General features: G+C 38.4%; 1 long non-coding RNA gene and 1 pseudogene across 5 annotated transcripts in view; one reads left to right on the top strand and one right to left on the bottom strand.

Moving 5' to 3' along the window:
• LOC109026875 (uncharacterized) overlaps positions 1 to 25,983 on the bottom strand; it is a 666,434-nt gene that overhangs the window by 214,092 nt on the left and 426,359 nt on the right. For all 5 annotated transcript variants that reach the window (XR_010133727.1, XR_010133723.1, XR_010133725.1 and 2 more), the window contains exon 3: positions 12,346 to 12,460. This is a non-coding gene — a long non-coding RNA (uncharacterized lncRNA). The remainder of the gene's footprint in view (positions 1 to 12,345; positions 12,461 to 25,983) is intronic.
• LOC101139910 (SERPINE1 mRNA-binding protein 1-like) lies at positions 20,505 to 21,550 on the top strand (annotated as a pseudogene).

Here is a 25,983-nt window from a genome sequence, read left to right as displayed (position 1 = left end):
GAGATGGGTGCATAAATCAATAGTACATATTTGTAAGCTACTTTCTGCCTAGTATTTGGTATGCTTCTGAGGGAAAAAATATCACAAGATGAGACATGGTTCTTATTTCAAAATGAGTTTCAGTCTCCTGGTAGTTGAAAGCCAATCTATACAGGAAAACCAGAAGGCATATTTAATCACACACAATCAAGTGTTTTATTGTTATTATGACTACTATTAGTAAGAGACTTCTGTGAAGAAGAGTATCAAGAAAAGCTTTGAACTAAAAACAGAAGAGACAAAGAATGATAAATATTTAGTATTAAGTCTCTAACATATAAAAAATTTGGTTAATGAATGAATAATTGGGAAAATAATTGAGACTAGGGAGCAAAACAAACAAATTATGCAAGTCATAGCATATGGAGGAACTGTGCATCTGGCTAGAGAAAAATGTTTATTTTGTTCAAATTAGTTCTCGACAGGTAATGGAAGGCTTTGATGTCCAAGCTAACGAACTGAAAATGAAAGTAGTCATTTCTATCTTCTTAATGTTTGATATGGTTTGGCTGTGTCCCTACCCAAGTCTCATCTTGAATTGCTGTTCCCATAATCCCCATGTGTCATGGGATGGACCCTGTGGGAGGTAATTGAATCATGGGGGTGGTTACCCTCATGCTGTTCTCAAGATAGTGAGTTATCACGAGATCTGATGATTTTATAAGGGGCTCTTCCTCCTTTTTCTTGGCACTTCTCCTTGCTGCCGCCATGTGAAGAAGGACGTGTTTGCTTCCCCTTCTGCCATGTTTGTAAGTTTCCTGAGGCCTCCCCAGCCATGCTGAACTGTGAGTCAATCAAACCTCTTTCCTTTGTAAATTACCCAGGCTCGGGTATGTCTTTATCAGCAGCATGAGCACAGACTAATACCATGTTCTTAGAGAACCTTGTCTAATTACAATATTCTATGATCCTGGATGTCATACAAATCCCTGGTTTTTAAAGTCTGAATAGTTTTCTCCCACAACTTGTTTTAAAGAGTGAGGACATACTGGGCACCTGATTCTGAAAACACCTCATTCATAATAACACACTACCTATGTGAAATAAAAATGTAAATTAGCTGACTATGTTTTTTTATTTTGTTCTGTTTTGGTCCTACTAAAAGGCTATTCTTAAAGCTGTTTATGTACATGAACAAATGTTTAAATTTGGTGAAAGTTCTGCCTGTTCAAAAGTGTTGGAAGAAAACTCCATCTCATCACAAGGATCAGATGTGGAGTAAGGTTTTGAATTTGGCTGCTCATCTTCCATTACCTGGCTAATGGGAAATTATGTAAGGTCTGGAAGATATTTTGGAAGCCTCTTCTATGTGTGGCCCTGAAATACTTTTGGGGAACTCAACAAATACCTGTTGAAAGAAGAAAGTAACAGCACAAATTAGGGTAAGCAAATTATGTGAATAATTCTTAGGGCCTTTGTGTAATATCACAGTTTAGATTTATCAATTATGGCAAAATAGCTTTGGGGGTGAAACTGAGAAAACAGTTAAAAAGGGGAAAAATGTTGCTAGGCTGTGTATTGGACAAAATTGTGCTGCCACATCTGTCCAACGGAAACCCAATCTTGGAATTACTGTTGTACATAAAATGAAGACAATAACATTTAATTACTTGGCTAAAAGAAAATGCCACAGCATGGGAAAATAAAACTTCTCAAAATAAGGATCAGATTAAAACTGTGGGCTCTCACCTACTGCTTCAGTGGCTCCTGTGAGCTCCGACAGCTTTCAAATTGCTTAAATAGTTAGTAAGGTGACTGTAACATTGACCAGTAAATGACATAAATCTAGAATTAATTATAAGGACTTAAGTAAGCAACAAGAAAGGGGTTCACTGGATCCAGGTTTCTTGTGAAATGTCGGCATTAATGAAATTTTAATCAGTTAGTTTGTCTAGGGAAGAATTAATTGCATACCATATTGCAGAAAATATAGTACTGTAGTAAAGTTACCTGACTTTAGACTATTATTTAAGTGAATCACTTGTATCTTAATTTTCTTAGACAATTTATAGTCTTTGGTTTTTATCAGGCCTGTGTCCAACTTGTCACGTTGACTGAAATTAAGCAATACTTAATGAGATCTCTCATGGGACCTCTTTAATATTTTACAGAACTGCCCATCTTTCTCATCTCCACACCTCCTGAAATGTCATTCTTCCATCTAATTTGGAGTAAGTTGTTATTTATGGATTGTTTTAAATTTATGAAGTGGTGAGGGGTGTTATAGTTAGCTGGATGTCCCTGTGAAGTTCCACAGATCAGTAGTGAAGCCATCCATTTACCAATTGACTTTTAACCTTCTCTAGCTGACAAAATGTAATTTATTTTCGTGCAAAGAAAATGAGCTAAATGTTTGACTATGGCCAGGTTTTTTCTTGTAGCCTGAGTATATTGCACCTGAAAATCAGCTATTTCCTCAAAATATAACATAGATCAAGGTTAGTGTTTTCCATGAAAGAAACCATAGGACATTAATGGTTACAGTTGGAATATGTATTTTTATTGCACTTTATGTTGGTAATTTCCAAATCAGTTTCCATCTTGGAATAATTGTTTTATATGCACATTATAACCTACAAGAGTACTAAGATTTTCTTCACTACCAAAATTTATTGTTTTCTGGAGCTTATCCTGAAGCTTAGTATAAGTAGCATTCAAATAGAAATGAGATAGAGTAAAAGAGTTTTGCTTCGTGATAACGGAAGTCTATATATGGGATTAAAAGTTCTATAAATTATTATTTGAGCAAGGATTTATTGAAACCTCCAAACTCACTTACCATTGTACCAATATTGTTTTATTAAGAATCCAAGATTGTACAATATTAGCATATTTGAATGCTTAATGGATGGTGGGCACTGTTGTAAATGCTTTATGTGGCTTATTTCCTATTTAGTCCTTTTGACAACTTTATGAGATAGGTGCAATTACTATGCAAATTATAAAGAGGGATAAACTGAGGCCTTAAGAGTCAAAAACAGTATGGAGGTACGACCACTAGGAAGTAGCACGCTGTATGAATCATTTTTTTTTTTTTCAATACTTTGCTGTGACATGCTGGAGCCTTGCAGACCCAGGGAGGGACTGCACCTTAGAGGGCTAGCTTAGCTAGTAACTAGAGATAGCAAACAACTTGCTTGTGTGCACACCTTTGATATGCAAACAAACCAATCCAGAGTCTATAATTTAACCACCTCCTTTATCAAACTTTCACACACTAAGTCAACATTCCCTCTGACATAAATTACCCCAGAGGCAGGTGCTGGACAACTAGTGACCACTCCCATAGCCCATGGCCTGCCAAAATTATTTAAACTCTCCAATCCTAAGCCTGCTCAACTGCTTCGCCTGCCTCAGCCTTCCTTTCTGTGGAAATCACAATAAAGGCTCGGGCCCATGCTTTCCCCCTACTCCTTCTGCCTCCTGACTGACCCTGGGGCTTCGCCATATAGCTGCACATGGTATGGAGTGTCCCTTCTTGTGAGAACTATGAGAAACAAACTATATTTTTAATGGCAACTGTCTCCTGATCTGTTGGCCTCTCCATACCTGAATTAAAACAAAAAGTCTAAGTACACTTTACAAAATGTACCCAGAGTTGAGCCAAGGCCCTTTGGCTGCACATCCCCTTCCTCTTTTTAACCCCAAGGATATTCTTCTTCCTCCCTTCCTTTTCCATCTTCCCTCTCCATCTTCTCTTCTTCTCCTCTTCTTTATTTTTTTCTTTTCTTCTTATTCTTTCTTCCTCTTTTCTTGTCTTCTTCCTTCTCATCCTCCTATTCCTCTTCTTCCTTTTCCTTCTCTTCTTTCTCTCCTTCTCCTCCTTCTCCTTATTTTCCTTCTCCTTCTCCTCCTTCTGTTCTTTTTCTCCTTCCTTCTCCTCCTCCACCTTCTTCTCCTTCTCCTCCTTCTCCTCCTTCTCTTCTTTTTCTCCTTCCTTCTCCTCCTCCACCTTCTTCCCCTTCTCTTTCTCCTCCTTCTCCTTCTTCTTTTCTTCTTCTTCCAATTTGCTTTTAATTTAAAAACTGAGATTTACATGAAGTCATACAAATGCACAAGGAGGTTTTATGCACCCTTCACCCAGCCTCCCCCAAAGTCTACACCTTGCCTAACTAGAATACAATTTAACAACTAGGAAATTGACAGTGGTACAATCCACAGAACTTATTCTTGTTTTATTAGTTATACATGCACTTGTGTGTATGTGTAGCTCCTTGCAATTTTATCATGCATGTAGCTTCTATAACCACTACCACAATCAAGATATTCCACTATGCCAGCATTACAAGGTTTCTTCCCATTACCCCTATACAGACATGCCTACTTATCTCCATTCTTAATCCTCTGGCCCCAGGAAACAACTGATTTGTTCTTCATATTTACAAAATGTTATTTCACAATGTTATATAAATGGAATGATGCAGTATGTATCCTTTTGAGACTGGCTTTTTTTCACCGTTCTCATTTCCTTAAGGTTAATCCAAAGTGTTGCACTCATTTCTTTTCATTGTTGAGTAATATTCAATAGTAATAATAATCCATCCATTGAAGGACATCTGGATAGTTTCCAGTTTGGGAGTGTAATAAATAAATCCACTATGAACATTTGTGTACAAGTTTCTATATGATACATTGATATTCGCAAGGAAAACACAACTCCTGTTATCCACACTCTGGTATTGCCCTTTCCCCTTGAATTTGGAGATCTCTTTGAATCACATTAGCCAAGGGAAGGCAGCAGCAGTGACCCTGTGCCAGTTTGGAGCCTAAGCCTTAAGAAGCTTCTCTTCTGGCTTTTTGGAAGTCAACTTTCCTGATAACCCAATCCTGTAAGGAAATCCAAGCTAGCCACACAGAGAGATTTAAGGGAGAAGAACCAAGCAAGCCAGACATAAGTATGAACCAAAGCTACTGGGTCACAGACACAGCTGAGTCCCAGGGAGCAGTCATTATCAACCTGCTGTTGAAAGTTGAAGCCATCTTTAAAGCATATCCTTAAGCCATTCCAGCTGATCTCATTGAAGCAAACAAGTTATGTTTGCAAAATAGTGACCAAATAGCAAAACCATGAGTACATAAATAGAATACTTATCATTTTAAATCACTAAGTTTGTAGAAGGTTTGCCACACAGCAATACATAATGGGAATGGAAATAACACATCCTGGTATATAGTAGGTCCTTGGCACATGCTAGTTTTTTCATTAATTTGCTAAAATTCCAGGCTGTTATTTTAAATAAATAGTTATTGACTACATGCAATTAAATAGGTAAAGTGCAACGATGCATATTACTTGTAGCATAAACATATCTGGTACCTGAATAGTCCAGAAATGCTATGGATCAGGAATCACAGGAGCTAAGATCAATTTATAGCTCTAACACTACCAGGCTTTGAACATGACATATCATGGACAATTATTAGAATCAGATAAAACAACTGCTATAAAATCATTTTATATGTTGTAAAACACTAAACAAATATAGGGTATTCTGAAGTGACTTGCCAACAATGTAGTTGTTGGTTGATAAATAAACGTTAATACAAATAAAACACATATGCCCGTTATATTTAAGGAGCATTGAATTTATACCACCACCATAGTGTGTTTACATATTATACAGCAAGTGTTATAATTTCAATAATTTGGGACCTGACAACATCTGATATAGAGGCAGACATGTCTTTTCAGAATTTGTTTGTTTCTAAGCTATTATTGGCTTTCTTTCATCATTTAGCCCAAATTAAGTGTTGGTTAATGTGGTTACATTTTACTGGAGCTACTAAAATAAGGTTACATAAAGCAGAAGATGGAAATAAAAGTTTACAACAAGCTTCATTCTGCTTTGTTTCTTTGAAGCTCAGTGGAAAGTATGACAGCATTGCACATTCAAGTCTTTGCATAGTAGTAAGCAAAAAATAATAATAATAATTATAAAGAACATGACAAGCTGGAAGGAAAAAGAAAAACAAGCCAGAACAAATTCTAGCTGTTGATGATTTCCTAAGGAGATCCCCCTTCATGGTGCATGAAGAAAAGCATCATAAATTGTGTCCAAAATCATGTTTTCTTTTTGTCTGAAACCTGAAAAATTCAAAAAGTAAGTTTCTTTGGATTTATGCTGCCCTAGATAACCAATCTGTGGCCAATTTTTCTTCTCACCTAATTTTTCAGTTGTTTTGGGATAGGTTACTCTTCACATGTATTTGATGATCCTCCAAGTTGATTAAAAGCAAGACAGAGACAGAGCACAAGTAAAGGCCTTCAGTCTCATTTAGTATAAAATTCATTTCAGAAAAGCATGGCTACAAAACATAGCTGAATGAAGAAAGACATTAGGAAAATTTTTAAAAAGCTGCCATACATATGCTATTTGGGGAATTTCCCAGTTTTTGGCCCATCGCTAGGTCCATTTCTCCTTTATATGCATTCTTCTGCCAAATTACACAGTATAAAATTGCTTTTGTTTGGATCTTGGCCTGCAACTTAAAGTGTCTTTGAGAAGACTTAAAGCTAGAATTTATTTTTCTAATATATATTGATAGTAAAAATGAGATTGTAGTGGAGGACAAGAAGTTTAAGAAAAATATTTGAATCTGAATTAGAAAATTTCAAATTCATTGCTCAGTGGAGAATACTTTAAAAACAGTTCAATTACAAAGCGCTTAATCACCAGTTTATCTATGCTACACCTATACTAATCAAACAATCTTCTAAACATAAATTGTGTCAAATAAGAAAAGCTAAATGGTGAACTAATCAAATATGTTTATAACTTTGACCAAAAGGCTCTGGGTGGCACATAATTAGATATGGGAATTAGAGGTGATGGTGATAATTGATTCATTGCCTGAGCTTTCCACCTTTAAAATTTATTTTTGCATACGTAGGCCTTACAACTAAATCACAGTTTCGCCATCTTTGTCAGAAAAATAAATGTCTCAAATGACTATATTTTTAAAAAATACAAATAGTGGTGAAACTGAGGTGGTGAACGTTTAAAATGCAACAATTTTTTTTTTTTTTTTGAGACAGATTCTTGCTCAGTCGCCCAGGTTGGAGTGCAGTGGCGCGATCTCAGCTCACTGCAAGCTCCGCCTCCTGGGTTCATGCCATTCTCCTGCCTCAGCCTCCCGAGTAGCTAGGACTACAGGTGCCCACCACCATGCCTGGCTAATTTTTTTTGTATTTTTAGTAGAGACGGGGTTTCACCGTGTTAGCCAGGATGGTCTCGATCTCCTGACCTTGTGATCCACCCGCCTTGGCCTCCCAAAGTGCTGGGATTACAGGCGTGAGCCACCATGCCCGGCCAATATTTTACTTACAGATTTACAAATCTAATACATTGTGAATATAAACTTGACTTCGATTTTTTTTTAAAATTCTTCTAGATTTAAGATATGTATTTAAGAGTAGTCTAGATTGCTCTTGGATCATATGCTCCTTAGATACTAACTACTTGTACACACAATATTACATATAGTATATTGGTACAGAGAGTTTATGTGAGCACTTGGCAACAAAATAGTCAAAATTTAGATATGTTTATTTAACTTAATGAGACTATTTAGTTGGAAAAAGAAAGCAACTTTTGAAGAGTAAAAATAGTTTTGGATTAACTATTTAAATACATTTTTAATGAGTTATAATATTTTCACACATGGTTTTTGATCATAAATATTATGGCTAGATAGTCTGTTCTGTTCCTAAGATTATTTAAAAACTAAAACTAAAACAATCAGATGAGCAAACAAAAAAACTATACACCGGTATTTTCTTCTAATCCTTTTGTATTTTTACTTTCTACCATTTAAATTATTTAACGTGCAAGTTAACTTTATGTGACTTCAGTTATTTTTTATTCCTATTCTAACCAAATTTCTAATTTTATATTCAAATAAAACACAATGTTTTTAAGAATTTGAAATACTACTTCTACTACAAACCATATAACTTTATCAAATACCACTTTTGCCACATAACATGTTTTCAGCTCATCTTCTGAGCTGAAAAGGCAGCTGACTGTAATAGGAATGGCAACTTGTCTTGGCTGAAAACAGAAATCTCTCCCTTTCAGCCCCAGCTCTTTTTCTGCCACAATTGTAGGATTATTGGTGAAACCACTCAGCCACTATGACACATGCACAAATCTAGACGTGCAAGTGAATTAATACCTTTGATCAAAGGCAATCCCAGACCAATGTTGTACAGGAGACTTTGGATAAATAAATACACCACTCTTCTGTTCCCCAATGGAGAAGATGTATGCTACATGGCTCCTTAGAGTGTCATTAGTGAGACCAAGCTCCAGTTGTCCATTGAGTTATCAGTTAAGTAAGAGATCCTAAGACTGCATTTTCCTCTTTTCTTGTTCCCATCTTCCACGTTCCCTGCTCTTATTCTTTGGAATAATTCCCTACATGCCAGAAGCTATCTGGATTCAAGCCTTTATCTCAGCCTCTGATTTTAGAGTAAACCCTAGCTAAGGAATAAATCATCATTTATTCTCATTTCTATTTACTTCTTCTATTCTATACCAGTTATATACCCTTTCATGGTTTTATTACATATTTTAGTATCTGGTAAGACCATTTTACTTATGTTATTGTTTTCAAACAACCCTAGGCTGCTTTCATAAATGTATTTTCCCAGTTAACTTTGAACCACTTTGGCAATTTCAAAGTCCTATTAATTTTTCAGATTAGAAATTAATTATAAACTTTTATCCAATTTCACACTTCTCCAATTACCAGCTGTAAGGAGTCATGTTTTTTTTCTTCTTTAAGCCCTAATATCCTCTTTTATGAAATGAGCAAAATAATTCCTTCTTCAAGTTAATATGCATAGTAAGTGAGATATACACACACATATACACACACAAACACATATAAAATCATCATACAGTGGCTGACACATAGTAGACACTAAGCACTCAATCAATGGCTGGTATATACATGTCTACACGGACGTCATTGCAATATTGAGTCTCATAATCTAGAAACACAGCATATCATTTCATTAGTAGAAGTAAACCTCATATCCTATAGTAAAAAATAATGTTTTTTTAAAATCAGTGCCACCTTTTTTTTGCCATAAATCTTTTAAAGCTTTTTCTAAAAAAATTTGATTGGCAGTTTTGAATAGGATAATTTTAATTTTATTTTCTAACTACTTAAAACTAATAGTTTATGTTTAGTAGGCACTTCCATGGGAAGTACATTGTTGAATGCTTTATGTATGCGATTTCAATTGCTTTTCACAACAATTGTTTGACATGGGAAATATTATTAACTTCAATTTACAGATGAAGAAGTAGACACCAAAAGGCTGAGAATATTTCTTCAGCTGGTGAATGACTAATCCCAAATTCAATTCAGGGTTAACCTTGATTTTTAGGAAAACTATTGATGTGTCTATATTGTTGTTATAGCTAGCCATCGACTACTTATACTTGTTACTTCTAGTTATGTCTCCTTGATTCTCCTGCTTTTTTTTTTTTTTTAAAGATAATCATGTTAACTCTAACTACTGAGAATCTTGCTTCCTCTTTTCTAATATTTATTTTTCTAATACATTTCTGAACAAATATAGTTTTGGTGAATTAAAAGCAATAATTTTTAAGTTCATGTTAAAATTTGTTAACAGAAATAAAAGTCAAGTACCCTTGGGACAGAGTGTCCTCCACATTTCCAAATCTAAAATATTTTGTTAAGTTTGTTTGCCAAACCCTGAACACCTAGAGGCTCTCCATCTTTTTTTAAAAATAGGATACTACTGCCACCATATAATTGTCCTAACCTCATCTTGTAGACATTCTCTGACGCTCGGTTTTAAAAGGCAAACTCTAAGACACCCAGGAGCATGTGGCAGGGAAAGGTGTTTGGGGTTCAGGTTAACCACCTTTCCCACCCAGGACACCACATTTGGCTCAAAGCTTCCCTCCAGATGCCTGACACAAACCAAAAAACAGGAGTCTGGAGTCCAAGTTCTGAGTGAGCAGTTTAATTTTCAAAGGGCACATAGCTAAGAGGCGACTTAAATTTTCCAATAAGTTCTTCAGCTTCTCTTTTCATCACATTCACAGATTGGGGCATTGAAATTGAGGCCTTCCATGGTGGTAACTTTTTGAAACAAAACTTGCTTATTTTCCAGACCCAAGGCATTGAGCTAATAGGTCTATCTTCGTCCCCACGGAACCTGCCACGAGCCAGGGAGAGCAAAGAACAGCTACCAAACGTAGATCAAGAGAAGACCTGCCTTTGCATGCACCCACACAAAAGAGAGAAACAACACCAGCATGAGAAGATTCCAACCAGTCATCAAGGTCATTCTATGGTTGGTTTGTTGAATGATTTTCCCAGGTGACTCAATTCATGTTGATTAATGGTGGTGCCAGAATCTTTGTTACACATATTTCCAAGATGTTCTAGGGTGTTATCTCAAAGCCCTTTCTCAAACGTGTGTGATAAATGTTTCTACAACATTGAGAAAGTTAAATGAACTTACGCAGAAATTTCAAAATATTAATAGAAAAATAGTTGGGTTTTTTTTTGCATTAAACTTTGACAAGAGACATGAGACAAGAATAGTATCATAAGAACCTCTCCCCATAAAAAAAAGATTGTGAGGTGTGTGTATATATATATATATATATCAGATCCTTAAACATATGTGTGTGCACAGACTAATGATCCTTAAATCATTAGTGAGTATACATACATATGTTTACGTGTGGAATGTGTATGTGTATATATATATAATTCTAGCACAGAAAACAATACCATAAAACCATAATGCCATAATAGGCCATCATTTGTTAGTCTTGAAATAAACAATGAATATCAACTCTGCCCTACATGACTACAATCCCTCTATGATAGGAAAATCTATGATTTACAAACAACTGTGGGTAACAATGGAGCAGTTTCCGTATATACAACCAAAGGCCAATGGTGGAACTAACCACTTAACTCTTTTTCTGAAAATTCCAAGACTAGGAACTATAGTTGTGTAAGCATAAATAAATTATCTGTCCACTAAATTAGGTAAAATACTAATTCTTTCTCCAACATAGTGGTCTGAGCTCTATCTAAAAGGATAATATAATAAGACATCAGAAAAAATATCAAGAATAAAATAAATAAATAATAAATAAAAATAAATAAAAAACCAGGAAGGCTGCAGGGGGAAAATACCAGGTATATAGAACAGGAAGCTATGTGACCAGTTTAAGAGATGTGTACGTATAGGAAAGAGATGAAATTCAAGCAGCAATGTGATTTTTACAAGGAAAATGATTTTTAAAATAAGCAAAATATAGAAGTAGCTGATCTTGGCTTAAGGGATGACAGAAGGCCAAAATTAAATAGCATTTCATTAGCCTTTTAAATGGAGTGACTCCATAAATGAGTGTTTTAAAAACATAGACATCAAATTAACCCAACTACTGAAACTGACAGTTGAAGAACCATTAATCTTGGAAGGGATATTTCCCTTTAGGCTTCTGGAACAGATCCTTAAATCGTTAGTGTGTGCACATACATATGTTTATGTGTGCGATGTATATTCAGACACATGCTTAGACACCCACCTAGAATATTAAATTGACCTGCTTTCAACAATTGGCTAATGATTAGAACTCCCCGAAGGCAAGCGGAGGAAAGAGAATTTGTTGCTGAGAACAGGGACAGAGAGAAGTGGACAAGAGATGCTAGTATCCCCACCAAGTCCTCCCAGCCCCCTTGCATCTGCGGTTTCTCTCTCCCTGGGCCCTCCCTGCAGAGCTGCAGTTACCTGCGGAAATACCCAGGCTCCGCTCTGAGCACCAGGCTGTCTCCCGGAGTCCCTATGTAGCCAAGTGGAGCCGGAGGGTTGATCCCCTAGCCCCTACACACAGCCTTCCTTTCACCACCTTCCGTTTATACAAAGACTGGCTTATCCCAATTTTTTTTCCTGTTGCCTTTTCAATGAAAAGCTCTCCACGCGCGGCCTAATAAAATTCTACGCCTGCCCCACCCCCATCCCAAAAATCCCTGCCAAAAAAAAGAGAGAGGGGAGACTAAAACCTGGAACTCATTTAGCTAAAGGGACTTTAGTTAACAAGAAAGTTACCCATCATGAACTGCAGGTAACACCTCCCGTGATCCTAAATCCATTACCTGGAGACTTAGCCCAGGCTGAGTTTGATTTTATGAACTGTGAGGTTGCAATGTTGAAAGTCTGCAAATTGGACATAAATTGGACGCAAAAGACTGGGGGAGTCGAGTGATTTTCTTTCTAATGATATAACAAGCTTTGGCTCTTACCAGAGATTCCTGTAATCTGGAGCAGAGACAAGGATGGGTGCCTGTGTCAGTCACGCTCTCAATCCAAGACTTCCCCTCCTCCAAAAAGGTTTGACTCTGACTCAAGCAGCTCTATCTAGGGCAAAATCATATGTTACCATGTGAATTACTCATAATCGCACTGAAGTGTTTGACCAAGCAAGGAATGTCATAACGTGCGTGCATGCATACACACACACACACCAGTGTATACCAGTCTAATGCAGGAATAGAAAATGGGTTCTCTCCTGCTTGTTGTCTCTTAGCATCAACAACATCCTGTGATGTTTTTGACTGAAACACTTTTCAGCTGGCTTCCTTGGCATTCTTGTACAACTTTATTTTAGAGAGGATGGCAGATGTCATAAATAATTCAATCATCAGCTTCTGAGTTTTAAGGAACACAAAGGCTACTTTCAGATTGGGGGTACAGCCCCCTTTCAATTTAATTAAGTATTTGTTTAATGCTTATTTTGTAAAAGGATCTGAGGATGATCCAGAGATTAGAATCTGGGAAGGCTCACAGGTGTCATAACTGAAGTATAAGGCCAGGCATAACAAATTTCTAATAAAGATAAAATATGAAAATACAGAGGAGAGAAAGATAAAATCCAACTGGGGACTGGGAAAAAAAAGTGAAAATCTGGGCTTCAAATATTTAATTGTGATTCAACAAATGGATAGTGGTGTTGGTTTGGGGTGGGGAGTAGAAGTAGGTATCCCAAGCAGAAGGAAGGATTTTAGAAAAAAACACAGCCTTGCAGCATAGCAAGACCTTGTCTCTATTAAAAAAATTAGCCGCCCAGGTGCGGTGGCTCACGCCTGTAATCCCAACACTTTGGGAGGCTGAGGTGGATGGAACACGAGGTCAGGAGTTCAAGACCAGCCTAGCCTAGATGCTGAAACCCCATCTCTACTAAAAATTCAAAAATTAGCCGGGCATGGTGGCGGGCACCTGTAATCCCAGCTACTCGGGAGGCTGAGGCAGAGAATTGCTTGAACCAGGGAGGCAGAGGTTGCAGTGAGCCGAGATTGTGCCATTGCACTCCAGCCTGGGTGACAGAGCAAGACTCCATCTCAAAAAAAGAAAAAAAAAAATTAACCAGGCACAGTGATGCAAGTCTGTAGTCCCAGCTACTTGGAAGGCTGAGGCAGGAGGATTTCTTGAGCCTGGAATTTCAAGGCTACTACAGTGGGTTATGCTTGTGCCACTGTACTCCAGCCTGGGTGACAGAGCAAGACTCTGTCTCAAAATAAAATAAAATACAAATAGAAAAAAACAGCAGAAGAAAAGTTCATGGAATGGCCATTTGAGTGGCATTGGCCTGGTCTACTATTCATAGGCAAAGAGAGAAACAATGGATAAAAACTTGCAGGTGGCATTACGAGCAAATCCAAATGCCAGGCTGAAAGTTTTGCCTCTACACATATGCAACAGTAGAAGTTTTGGGAACATTTTGAACATGGTAAGTGCACCATAGATCTGCATGAGTAAGTTTGCTCAAATCAACAGTAATAGCACACATTTAAGTGTCTCGAATTCTAATGATGATATACTGTATAACAATTTAAGTGAAAGAAATAGGTCAAATATGTTTTTTAAAGTGAATATAAAAACAGTTATAAAAGTGTGTGTAGTAAACTATTATCAAATTTTTTAAACAAAATAATTAAATATTCTTTATGGATTCACATATATCAACTCCCCGATGGTAATTACCTACAGGAAAGTAGAAGGGAAAAGAGATATAGCTCTAGTGTTTTATTTACTTAAAAATAAACATTAAAAAGTAAAATTGGAACGCAAAGCAAATATGCCAAAATCTAACATCTCTTTTATGTGGGTATTGGGTATGCTTTTCCATAAGATTAAATATTTTATAATTGTTTTAAACGCAAATTTTTCTATCTCCTTTTCTTTACACTCAGTGATATGGTTTGGATCTGTGACCCCACCTAAATCTCTTGTCAAACCGTAATCCCCAGTGTTGGAGGTGGGGCCTGGTGGGAGGTGATTGGCTAGTGGGGGCAGTTTCTAATGGTTTAGCACCATCCCCTTAGTGCTGTTCTCATGGTAGAGGTCTCACAAGATCTGGTTTTTAAAAGTGCGTAGCACTTCCCCTCCCTCTTCCTCCTGCTCTGCGCAAGTGAAGACGGGCCTGCTTCCCCTTGACCTTCCGACATGACTGTAAGTTTCCTGAGGTCTCCCCAGCCATGCTTCCTCTATAGCCTGCAGAACTGTAAGCCAAGTAAACCTATTTTCTTTATAAATTACCCTTATGTATTTATTTATAGCAGTGTGAGAATGGACTAATACCCTCACCCAATACTTGAGCTCCATCTAAAGCTTCCTCACGTATTTTCTCAGAGTCTTGGGGAGTTTATCACATGTGCTCACTAATAACTCTGGTCATTCACCAGGAAGTGCTTCTCGTGTATTGCTACCTCCACAGGAAGGGGCCCAGGGATGCTTTGCTGAGACTATCTCAGTATCTTGGTGGGTGTCAGGCAGGTAGTACAGTTTCCCTCTAGAAACTGTGCCTCACTCCCATCCAAGTACTAACCAGGCCTGGCCCTGCTGAGCTAGCAAGATCAGATGAGATCAGGTGCATTACTCCCATATTTATTGCAGCACTATTCACAATAGCTAAAATGTGGAAGCAAACAAAGTGTCCATTGACAGATGAATGGATAAAGAAAATGTGGCACATATACACAATGGAGTACTATTCAACCATAAAAAGAATGAGATCCTGTCATTTGCAACAACATGGATGGAACTGGAGGATATTATGTTAAGTGAAATCAGCCAGGCAAAGAAAGCCAACCTTCACATGTTCTCATTGGTGGGAGCTAAAAATTAAAACCACTGAACTCATGGAGACAGAGACGTTTACCAGAGGCTGGGAAGGGTTGTGAGGTCGGGGGAATGGGGACAGTTAATGGGTACAGAAATAGAGTTAGATAGAATGAAGAAGATCTAGTATCTGATAGCACAACACGGTGATTACAGTCAATAATAATTTATTGTAGATTTAAAAATAACTAAGCAAGTATAATTGGAATGTTTGTAACACAAAGAAGTGATAAATACCTAAGGTGATAGATAGCCCATTTACCCTGATGTGATTATTATGCATTGTATTCCTGTATCAAATTACCTCATGTGCCCCGTAAATATATACACCTACTATTAGCCATAACAATTTTTTTTTTTTAAATAGCAACTGTGCCTCACTGAATGTCAGTGCATCTCTATGGGGCAGTATGTGTCTCCTTCTTATCTCTGACAGCACTTCTGTCCAGAAAAATTCCTGCAGAGTATTCTTTATTCTCTACAGATGTTTCCACCCATACACTGAAATATATTTTGGGTCCAAAGTCTGCTGTAAGTGGCAGAGAAATGAGGGCTAGCAACCCTAATCCTTTTGTATTATCCACAGTTTGTAGGATACCAAAGTGATGGTTATCTTGCCCTTCAAGTATACAGGCTTTTTATAGGAAAATATTTCTTCTAGCTTTTAAGTCCATAGCTCTCTTCTGGATGAAGGCATCAAGTCCAGTAGAACAACTGTAGGCTCTTGGCTGAACTCAGAATCATCTCTCTGACAACTCAGGTTTTACTATTTGATCAAGCTTTACTTTTCAATTCTGTTTCCCTCAATATGAGTTTCTCCTAAGAGGCTTCCTAAGCCCACTTAGAGATAAATTTTTTGTCCCAACTTTCCACCAGTTTAAATGACATACTCGGACATAGTTAAGACTCAAGTTGGATTCTCGAGGACACCGGGAGGTTTGTTCTGGCAGAAGCATGTGGGACAACCTGGGAACGGGAAGAGGCTGAAGTCAGGGAGAACAGAGAAGAAGAAAGCTACTGCAGACACTCAGGCAAACTGTGATTGTTACGTGTAATCATGTTACAGCAGTCTTCTTTTGCTGATGTATTGGGGATGCTCTATGGAATATGTATTTTATATATGTATTGCAATGGCATTCTCTCTAGTACTTCAAGTCTGAAAACCAATATATGGAAAAACTGAGTCTCCATATAGGCTACCTCTAGGATACACTATAGTGAGTAAAGATAGTTAAAACCCTTAGAAACAGACTCTTCCTATCTGTGTCCATGATCCTAAAACAAAACTCTTGGAAGAATGAATGAGGAAGTGTATGGGGGTGGGAAGAGTTAGATAATTAATTTTGCTAACACTCTATTAGTATTACCTTTAAATATGCTATTACATATTTAACATATATGCCCACTACCCACAACTACTGCCTGTAAAACCAGCTGAGCAAAAGCCATCAAACAAAGAAAAACAGCCATGAAACATGTTTAGATCAGGCCACTTTCTCTCGTCGTGTAGTAAAATATTGAGTTTGAGGCCGAGTGTGGTGGCTCATGCCTGTAATCCCATCACAGGAGTTTGAGACCAGCCTAGCCAACATAGTGAAACCCCGTTTCTACTAAAAATACCAAAATTACCCAGGAGTGGTGGCACACACATATAATCCCTGCTACTCAGGAGGCTGAGGCAGAAGAATCCCTCGAACCCAGGAGACAGAGGTTGCAGTGAGCCAAGACCACGCTATTGCACTCCAGCATGGGCAACAGAGTGGGACTTTGTCTCAAGAAAAAAAAAAATTAGGTTTTGCATGGTAAAAGCAAAATGCCTTCAGATCTTATGAATGGAGTCTTGTTGATCTTAAATAGTTACTGGCATGGTTCAAAGGAGAACAAAGACAAGGAAAGGAATTAAATGAAACTTCAGTATTACCTTGAAGTAGATAAATAGCTTCATTCGACTTGTCCCCATTGTTACAAAAACTAATGGTTTAAGGTGAAGGCTATTTTTTTAAAATTTCATTTAAAGATGAGTTAGGTATCCACAGTTTTGGATGTGCGCAGATTTTTGCCTGAAAATTTTGGAAGCCAGAGTATAACAGGAGAAAAAATAAATCACCACCAAATAGAATACAGCATTGCATAAATCTGAAAGTTCGCCACATTTTGTGAAGTGAGGGGTAAAAACCCTTGCTGAAGAGAGCAACAAGGAAAACTAACCCAAAGTATAAATTTTCATATAGAGTAGGAAAGATAAGGATGGACAAGACAGGAACGTGTGGTTAATTCCAGTTTTAGGCATATTTATGTGGCTAGCATAGGCCAAACAACACTATGGCTTAATTCAGCTAATTGCTGTAGAGCAGAATATGAGAAAATATCTTTTCTAACGTTTTTAATTTGTCATTGCTACCACTACAAAAGCAACAAACTATTTCATAATGGTGATTTCACATCGTATACAATATCATTTTGGGGATGGACTCAGTTTCTAAGAAGCCCTGTTTTCTTTATCATCCTTAGAAAAAAACGGAAGAATTTCATCCACGTGGAACAAGAATAATCTTTACTCCTTTCTCTTTGACTTTAACAAAGTCAAGTCTATCAGTGAAGGTGAATTACTGCTAACATCTTCAGTGTAAGGAAAGACACGTGAATTTTGGCAACAATATTATTCATTTGAATTTTTCTGTGTCCCAAATGTACTTAGGAGCAACAGCAGAACCAGGATCCCAAGATTCTACAGTTTATTTATAAATTTAATATAAGTCTTTCCTGCTCCCTTCTTTTTTTTTTCTCCTTCACAAAATAAAATTGTGTTCCATTCTTATATAGGGCCATTTTAAGGAATTAACTATTGTGGGGAGTCAGCATCATAAATAATTTGAGTTCTTTCATAAGAACTGGAAAATTGTCTAAGCAGTTGCCAGTTAAAATAATGATAGATGCGAAATTGAGTCTTCCGCTGCAGTGTGTAAACTGAGTAGCAGTTGTGGCATGGGAAGGCATTTCCCTCTGCTTATTTATTTACCGTATTTTCTGGACCCTCCTATGGCAGGAAAAGCCTGAAGACACAGTCACAAATGGCCAAATGTAGTGGCATGGAAGGCACCTTCTTATCTATCTATTTATTTACTTTTCTTTCTGCATCTTACAAAGACATGCAAATACGGGAAACGCTACCAGTCAGCAGTATTTTTGTAGCATGAGCTGCATTATGGGCTGTTGATGTGTACATACGTGGATTTTTCATCATCCTAAAAACACTAGGGACCAAGTTCCATGAACATAATGTGTATATGATTGGGATGCTATTGGGCTTTTATTGTCCTAGTACAAGCTGTACTTTCTGGCTGAATCAAGACAAGAACACTTATTAATAAAAAGTAAAACATCAACATATGGAAAAAAAATCATAAGCTATTTTTCTGACTCCGTCTGTTTTCCACCCACACAATTTGCTCACTACAGATAATAGGAAGCTGTGGTGTACTTCTTGTGCTTCATAGCTCTAGAATAGAGAACATGAGATTACGATATTCACGTTGAGGTAGTACAGTAATGACAAGGCACTGTGTGACCTCATGTAAGTGGGATCCAATACCACTCAGGTGAACAAAAGCTTTCTCTAACTTTACACAGTTTCACAAATAGGATTTTTTATACTCTTTGGACTCTTCTAATGCAGGAAAGGCTTACAGCTGTGGCAACGGCCAGCCATGTCTTTGGCCTTAGCTGGACAAGCGGTCCAGTGGATAATCTGAACTACATCAGGGTGCATGTTGAGTTTGAAAGGGAGGGCCGGCTGGGAGCGGTGGCTCACGTCTGTAATCCCAGAACTTTGGGAGGCCGAGGCGGAGGGATCACCTGAGGTCGGGAGTTGGAGACCAGCCTGACCAACACGGAGAAACCCCATCTCTACTAAAAATACAAAATTAGCCGGGCGTGGTGGCGCATGCCTGTAATCCCAGCTACTCGGGAGGCAGACGCAGGAGAATTGCTTGAATCTGGGAGGCTGAGATTGCGGTGAGCCAAGATCATGCCATTGCACTCCAGCCTGGGCGACAAGAGCAAAATTGTGTCTCAAAAAAGAAAGAAAAAGGAAAAAAAGAAAAAACAAAAGAAGAAAGGGAGGGCCATAAGAAGGAATGCCCCTAAAAGCACGGGGGAAAAAAAGAAAAGAGGACAATCACAGAAGCTGCCAGGGCACTAAAGGAGGGAAGTTCTAGTTTAGTGTTCAGATGGCCCCCAAGCTTTGGAACATTGTCAACTATCCGTGCTGACATAAGTGCAGACTCCCACATCTAAGATATGCCATTGTAATTCCTATTTTTGCTTTTCTGCTCCTCAACCTGATTCTCCTTTCTACAAGGAAAGTCACTAAATGCTATAATCAGACCCAATAGAGCATTTATCATTGTTTTTCTCATTAAAAAGTAATTATATGATTTAAATATAATTTGGGAGAAGATTACCTAAAATAGCATTTCAAAAATCAGTGCTAAAAGCAGTTGGAAATATGCACATGCATATGAGTCTCATGATCACATTCACATACTCCCTAGTTCTTAAAAATGGATCATACTCTATCATCTGTTTCAAATGTCTTTCAGGGCTGCCTGTTACAATAGCCGGAGGAACATGCCACAGAGTCCCCGTCATGGCTAGGACCTTACAGGAAAGCTTTGGCTGCATGGTCACCCACCAATTGGACCAGCTATTTGACCATGAATTGGACCCCCTCAAGGTGCCAAAGGTAAGAAAAAATAAGAATAAAGAAGCTGTTGGGGGTTGGGGGGCGGTGTTGGAGGCCCTGGGGCCAAGAGTGCAGCTCAGGCCATAGCTGAGACCAACTCCAAGGCATCAGGGACACAGCTGCCTAAAAAGTCACAGAAAGGCCTTTCCGTGGTGGTGCAAGCCTATAATCCCTGTGCTTTAAGAGGTCGATGTGGGAGGATTGCTTGAGTCTAGGAGTTCAAGACTAGCCTGGGCAGCAAAGCGAGATCCCGTCTCTACAAAAATTTAAAAAGTACCCTAAAACTTAAAGTATAAAAATAAATAAATAAATAAAGTTATCCAAGCATGGTGGTGCATGCTTGTGGTCCCAGCTACTTGGGAGGCTGAAGTGGAAGGATCCTTGAGTCCAGGAGGTTGAGGCTGCAGTGAGCTATTACCATGCCACTGCACTCCAGCCTGGGTAACAGAGGAAGACCCTGTCTCAAAAAGATAAAAAGAGCCCCAAAAGACAACAAGAACCCACTGCCCCCTAACATTTGCATGATTGACAAGAATTATCATGATTGACAAGAAAGAAGAGACACAGCTGCTCTGTCACTTAAAAGAGAGGGAGTAAGATGCCTGAGAAGAAGGCCTGATCAACAACTTCAGAGGGATGGAAAAATAATTGAGAGAAGACCAGAAAGGTGACCACCTCATGAGCGAAGATTTGAAAAGCCACTTGAAGAAAAGGAAGGAGGAGAAGCTTCAGTTGATAGGTTGATTAGTGACCTCCCATTGATAGACTGATTACTGGCCTTCCTGGTGGAGGCCATGGGGGTCTTGGAAGAGGTTGAGGGGGTGGTGGGTGTGGAGTGGCCAGGAAGATGGGTTTGATTCTCCTGGTACTCATGAGTATGATATAAGAGCAGTGCAAGCCACACAGCTGGCCTGAAGCACCAGGACAGACATGTAGGCGGCAGATGTCACAACTGGGGAACTGTCAAAGATGGATTAACAGAGTCCCCAAAATTTACATTCAGAAACAATTATCTTATCATTGTAGTGACTTGCATCAATCAAATATAACTAAGGAAACCCTTGAAGGTGAAGAACATGCAGTGGCAGGCATTGAAAAGGAGGAGAATGAAGCTGAGGAGGTAAAGGCAGAGGCTCCAAAAGGGATGACTTTGAGTGAGTGGAAGGCTGTCCACCATAAGGACCGGGCGGAGGTAGAATTTCATGTCCGAAAACCATGTGAAGGTGCTGATGGGCAGTGGAAGAAGTTGGTTCTTCATAAACCAAAGAGTGAAAAGGCTCATGCTGAAGATTTGATTGTAGACCATCATTTCCAGAAGCCAGCAAATGATATAGTGTTCTGATATAATGTCTCAGCTGGAGATTAATTCTGGAGACCTTGGCCACCCAGGACAGTGGTGGCAGGGGAGGATGCCATGGACCTGGGCATGATGGATGTCAGAACCATGGCAGCAGGATCCACAAGGCAGGTGCTTCTGCTCTTGACATGATGACCCAAATGTACCCCCAGCTCTGGCTTACCTGGATGCCCTTAGACAACCCTGGTTCCTTTGCAGACTCTCCTCTTTAAAGCTGTTGCATGTTTAGCGCTTACAAATGACTAAGAAATGTTTTAAAAAGAAGATTGCTATTCATTCCATTCACACCTAAAGACTCAATTTTAACTGTTTTAGAAATGAACTTCTCTCGCTACACAGAAGTAACAAATATGGTAGTCAGTTTTGTATTTAGAAATGTGTTGGTAGCAGAAATGTTTTCATAATTTTCAGAGATTATGCATTTTTCATGAATGCTTCTGCATTGCTGCTTTAAAATATGCATTTCCAAATTTAAAATATGCATTTCCAAACTTAAAATATTGCTGTGAATGGTTGAAAAAAATAAGGAGGCTGGATGCTGTCGCTCATGGTTGTAATCCCAGCGCTCTGGGAGACCAAGGTGGGCAGATCACCTGAGGTCGGGAGTTCGAGACCAGCAGAGCCAACATGGCAAAACCCCTTCTCTACCAAAAAATACAAAAATAAGCTGAGTGTGGTGGTGCATGCCTGTAATCCCAACTACTTGGAGGCTGAGGCATGAGAATTGCTTGAACCTGGGAGGTTGCAGTCAGCCGAGATTGCGCCACTGCACTCCAGCCTGGGTGACAGAGCGAGACTCTGTCTCAAAAAAATAAAAAATATAAAATAAAAAATAAAAATAATAAAAAAGCCTTTCAAGTTAATTCTATATTCTGAGCATTTTGTCATACATAAAAATATTTTTCTCTATAACATGGATTTTAGTGTGAGTATTATGTAGTTAACTAGCTATACTTCCGATATTTCAAATTTTTGTTTAGCATGATTTGCAGCTTTTCTGCACAGGCCTGTATATATTATTCCTGTTCTTTCTTTCTTCTTTCTTTTTTTGTTTGAGATGGAGTCTTAACTCTTTCTTCAGGCTGGAGTGCGGTGGCGCGATCTCGGCTCACTGCAACCTCCAACTCCGTTGTTCAAACGATTCTCCTGCCTCAGCCTCTCGAGTAGCTGGGATTACAGACACGCGCCACCACGTCCAGCTAATTTTTGTATTTTTAGTATAGACAGGGTTTCAACATTTTGGCCAGGATGGCCTCGAGCTCCTGACCTTGTGATCTGCCTGCCTCGGCCTCCCAAAGTGCTGGGATTACAGGTGTGAGCCACTGTGCCCGGCCTGTTGCTGTTATTTCTAAAAATACATAACCTAGATTGTGAATTGCAGGACCAAGTGACTATTTGTAAGACTTCTGATGAATACTACACAATTGTCCTCTAGAAAGAGTCTGTCCATTTTATCCCCACAAGCAGCTCCTCTTGTTTTTAATATGCTGGTGTTGATTTATTTTTAAGCAACATGGATAATTTAGGCTATAAAACCCCATAAAGCATCAAAACATGGAAAGAAATATCTGTCCTCCAATTTTAGTGACGAGGGCTTAGAAGATCTCTAGGAATAGCATTCTTACATACAGTTACTTAAGGAATGGAGAGGGCACTCACACTCACTGGGTCTACATTTTTCAATTTTGAAAGTGGGGAAATAATCTTAACTGTATTTGTTCTCTTTACAGCAGGATGCTCATGGGCTCCCAGGCGACAGCGTGAAGAGACACAACAAACGAAATCTCACTGTAGGAGAAGGATTGACAAAGGTGAGGAATGTCGTTTGGAAAATAAAATATTTGAAGGATCCTAGACACAACACAGGGTACAACCAGTGAGTATCTCCATGTCCTACAGTGGGATTAACATTTGAAATTCTTGAACTGGAGGAGAACTTGTTTTCTACTATGGGAAATAAAGAACCCTCTTCTGTTGATAAACTGCCATTTACTTAATATACATTGTGACCTGCCAGTTTACCGCATTTAAATTAAATTGCAAGATTTACGAGATAGAACATTAAAATTATAAAAATAGTGATGAAAATGATGGCAAAAACTGCACTTATGTATGCACCAACCTAATGAAACTATCAAAATTGTAATTCTGTTTACCAAAGATAACCAGAACTAAAGCTTCATACCCAAAACAATTTCAAACTAATATAGTGGGATGAAGAAGACTTCTAAGCATCCTTAGCCAAGTAATGAAGAGAATCGATGTAAACACGATACAATATGAAGGAAAGTGTCTAGCCTTTGGAAGATGACGGACCTGGATTTAAATCTCAGCTATGTGAAACTGCATGCATTCCATAACTTCTCGGAGCTTCAGTTTTCTAACATATTAAATGTGTATAAATGTTCTCTTGTCTTTTTTCCTTTAATTTATAAGGATTTGGGGGATGAAGTATGCAATGGGCTGAATGTAGGATAAAATATTCAATAAATCATAATTACTGTCATTAGAATTAAGTGTAAAATTGCAGAGAAATATAAATATATTTCCTGAGTTTTTTCACCGCTCTCCTGTCCGTTGGCAAATCTCAAGTTTAAAGAGTATGCCAGGAGTCATCATATAGCCCAATAAATATTTAATTCATTTAGTTTTATTCAAATCCCCAATAATTATGAGAGGTGTATTGCACTGGGCTAGGTCCTAGGGTTACAGAGATAAACAATTCACAATTTTACTCTATGGGGCAGTCTTTTCTAGGAGAACCAAAAATTAGAGTATATATAATAACTGTCCAAAGACTGAGAAAAGTCTCCACTTATTCATACAACTCTCAAGTTAATAATCAATTACTTCTCCATAGTCTCCCTGCTTTCTAGACGAAATATAACTAACCATTTATCTCTCCTCACATGGAAACTCCGAGATCTGTTTCCTTATTTTTCTAGACATTCTCTAGCCTTTGCCAACAGTGCCATGACTTTCGTTTTGAAGACTGGTATGTACAAAGTGTATGACCCACTTTTGAATTAAGAATTATAAAGGAATTCTTAATGACCTGGGAGCAGATTATTGGAATTAAAGATTATCCATGGACATTTTGCTTTTAAATTCATAGTAATATTTTCATTGGTTCTGCTAATTATGCAGTTTGTGGAAACAAACGGGATATTTACTTAAGGTTAGACTAGCGAGTAGAAAAATTTTCAAAGGCCAAAATAAGTATCTCTGGCCCTAGGGAAAGTGTAAAACAGCAACATTTGCAAAAGACTGCTTTTCTCTTCAGGTTGGTGGTTTGGAATAATCAATCTCAGAAGTGATATATAAATAATTTCTTTTACAGAAATAAGAGAAGAGCTAAGCATAAGGGCAAAATGAGAAAGGTGACTTTTCCTCATTAAACTTCATTACATGGCTGGGCGCGATGGCTCACGCCTATAATCCCAGCACTTTGGGAGGTTGAGGTGGGCGGATCATGAGGTCAGGAGATCGAGACCATCCTGGCTAACGTGGTGAAACCCTGTCTTTACTAAAAATACAAAAAATTGGCCGGGCGTGGTGGCACGCACCTGTAGTCCCAGCTACTCAGGAGGCTGAGGCAGGCGAATTGCTTCAATTTAGGAGGTGGAGGTTGCAGTGAGCCGAGATAGTGCCACTGCCCTCCAGCCTGGGCGACAGAGACTCTGTCTCAAAAAAAAAAAAAAAAAAAAAAAAAAGAAGAAGAAATAATAAATAAATAAACAAACTTCATTACATGAATCATTAGATTATTTTAAGAACTGAAAATAAAAATCCACATATCACATCACTACCATCATATTCAAATAAAAACTCCAAAAATCAAATGGAACCATTTGAAAAGTGTTCTCTTTTTAGAGTTAACTGTGGTGTCCCTCCCCTGTACCTCTACCCTTTTTTTTTTCCCTACCCATTAGTGTGAATAACTGATAGTTGACTGTGTAAAATATCAGGTGAGGTTTGGTGTATGACTGTCAGTGTCCTTAGGACATAGAGTGTACAAAGTGCCATGGTTAGTCATAAAGAAGACAAGACACTCCTTCCTTCCCTTCTATGGGTGAAAACACTTTGCATAATAGAGACAACTTTGACATTTTAATTTTCTTTTCTTTTCTTTTTTTCTTTCTTTTTTTTTTTTTTGAGATGGAACCTCCCTCTATCATCCAGGCTGGAGTGCAGTGGCGCAATCGTGGCTCCCAAATCCTGCCTTCTTGGGCCTTTTATGGAGCCTTTATTGGATAGGCACGATTGACCACTGTGTGGAAATGTGATTGGACAGAAAGAGCATGATCTTACACTAACGGACTGAGTGGGGAAACCCAGCAAGTCCTGTCTGTTCCGATTCTTCTTGGTCTCTGTGCATTGTTCCTTCCTCTAGGGTATGGGGCAGAACCCCTTCTGAAATGGGGGTCTTATGACCCACAATCAGACAAGGTGGGTCAGATAATTTCTTTAGGGCCAGCTCCAAGATGGAAAGGTAAGGGAAGATTCCTGCCATGGGGAGAAAAAGAAACAGGTGAAAAGAGAGTGGGAGATGGTCAGGGAGAGAGATTCTGTTTTCTAAGCCTTAAAATTCCCCAACATTATAGAAAGGGCTGTAAGAGCTATGAGGCATGAATCATTAACAAATATCCAGATTCTCTATGT

Source organism: Gorilla gorilla, chromosome 4, assembly GCF_029281585.2.
Source record: "Gorilla gorilla gorilla isolate KB3781 chromosome 4, NHGRI_mGorGor1-v2.1_pri, whole genome shotgun sequence".
NCBI classification, from domain to species: domain Eukaryota; kingdom Metazoa; phylum Chordata; class Mammalia; order Primates; family Hominidae; genus Gorilla; species Gorilla gorilla.
The sequence above is the reverse complement of the archived record's forward strand: the minus strand, read 5'-3'. Positions and strand labels throughout refer to the sequence as shown.